Source organism: Lactuca serriola, chromosome 2 (assembly GCF_051521515.1).
Source record: "Lactuca serriola cultivar US96UC23 chromosome 2, Lser_US96UC23_V15, whole genome shotgun sequence".
Taxonomy (NCBI): Eukaryota; Viridiplantae; Streptophyta; class Magnoliopsida; order Asterales; family Asteraceae; genus Lactuca; species Lactuca serriola.
Genome location: NC_136409.1, coordinates 98745913 through 98748421, shown reverse-complemented (window position 1 = coordinate 98748421; position 2509 = coordinate 98745913).

Here is a 2509-nt window from a genome sequence, read left to right as displayed (position 1 = left end):
ACTCATATCTCTAGGTTTGAAGAATATAAGATATTATCGTCTCATGATCACTCGTGATAAAATCCATGAAGTGATTCCAATGAGCGCGGGTTGAATCCAATACTCAGAACTTATGAGCACTCATGATTGTTGTAGCCTTGTCCAACACCTTAGACCTCTACAACCCATCATGACAGTCTTAATTCATATCTACTTCCAAAATATGACCGACTGTGGATAGTTTGAATAACTTAGTCATTCCGGAGGAATAACCCAGTTTATTCGGGAAGTCAAAACATGCAAAATGAAACACAATAATAATTGAATCCAATATGGTATCAACTCTTTGAACATAAATAAAACACCTTTTATTTATCACCATATGATTACACATTATTCATTGTATACTGTTTCAGCTATCAACTTTATTCTTGAATTTAAAACAATAGTTGTCCCATGCTCCAAGCATGTACACTATGTTTTCTAAACACTAGTCATGCCACACACCAAGTATGCATACTATGTTTGTCTATGATCTTTACTTTGTGAACTAGATCAATTGAACATAACTTCACTGATTCTCTTTTCACACTCCCAAATCAATACTGCAAATGCAAGAATTCCAAATTCATGCCATTTACTGGAATCTGTTAGATTCTAAACTTATATGCATTGATCTTCTTGTAATGATTATGTACAAAGTCATAAAGACTTGACAACAACCATTACAGAGTATTCCAAAGGAGATCAGCTCCTTGGAAACATCCTTCTTGCATTAAGTTTCCTTAATCTTACACAGATTGAAAATTCTAACTTTGAAACATTTCCAGATTCCATTTTGACCATCACTTCTGAACAAGAGTTGCCTCCTTACAGACTATGTCAATATGATCCTTCCAGAATTATCACTATACTTCCAACTGTCCTTGAGCAACCAATCTTTGGTAAACCTTAGATTTTCCTCGACAATTGTTTAATCCTTTTAGTCATATCCAGTTCTAAACCTTTTCCCTTCTTAATGCCCCAGGCATTTTGAAAATTTTAGAACGGATGATTATAGCACATGTAATCGATCCTATATCCGAAGCATATGGGACACGATTCATGATGTCTCACATAAAGACTAAACTAGTCTTTTGCTATAATATTTCCATTTCAATTTGCCAAGTTCTCATAATTCAGATTATGAAAAGGGATGCCGTAATCATAATCGAATTTTAGAACGCAAATAATGGACCCATATACAGAATTTCCTTATGTTGAGCCATTCCAACATGAAATTCATATATATATCCTTGACTAAATGATTAAAACCTCACAATCTAAGCTTATAGATTTGAGATGAAGTATAATTTCCTCTCCCTTAATTATAGCAAAACAACTTTTCCCAATTGAAACCTTTGTTTTCTATAATTAACATTGCTAGCTTGCAATACTTAACATAATTATCATTGCTCCCACTAACATGATGATTATTAGCATAACACTTATGCTCCCACTAACTTTGACATGTTCTCAGAAATCACCTGGACTTCTAGAAATCAATACTTCATTGACTTTCTTACCAAAGTTCAGATTTCTGATGCTAGATTGTTTTGATAAAGCTGTATCAAAATCATACACCTTCCCTTAGATAGCACACTTGTGAGTCTAAACAATTATGAAGAGGTATGCCGTAATCATAATGGTTAGACCTTTTGCCACTTCTCACAAGTCCATATTAGTGTGCCGGTTAACCACACGCACTCCACTAACGACTTTGAGAATGCAAATATCACAATTGCTATCTAGCTAAAATCTACTTAGTGAAAGTGTTTCCTCACCATCATTTCCATGAATCGGAGAGAAACCTTATGACACTTAGATTTACTGGTGTATGTGTTCTTATCCATGTGAATTGTCAAAATCATAGTCACAAGACAAGGATAATGACAAATCCAAACTCATATGGACTGAACTCAATCTTAATTTCTTGCCACCTGGCAGCTCAAGGACCTACCATTGCTTCCAAGTTGTTATGCAACACATTGAGAACTCTAAGAACTCATATGCAAAGTCAACTTTAACTGGAATGGGCACAGAATATGTCAACACGATAGGTTATAAACTTCAAGTCGTGTGCTAGTGAAGAACTTCAGGTTTTTATTCTTGATTAGTTCTTGAGACTTTCAAGACCTTTAAGACTCCCACTGTCCTCTTGACCTATAAGACTCCCTTGTCAAATATCCAAGAGATAGTGCGGATTCTAATCAAGAAAAACACTTTACCCAATTGGCCTAAGTTGGTCTTTGTTTTATCCAAAACATCACAACTTACCAATTTCAAATGTACAAGAGTAGAAAACTTTTACTCTTACATTTGACAAGTGTTTTAAACCTTCTTTAAGACATGTCACTCAAATGACAATCTTGGAGTATGACTCTAAGACTTGTATTGGAACGAAGTATGACTCATCTTCTTGATTTAACCATTTCAACAATTCAAGTTCCTCTTCTTAGTCATAAGAATGCACTAAGATTTCCTTAGAGAA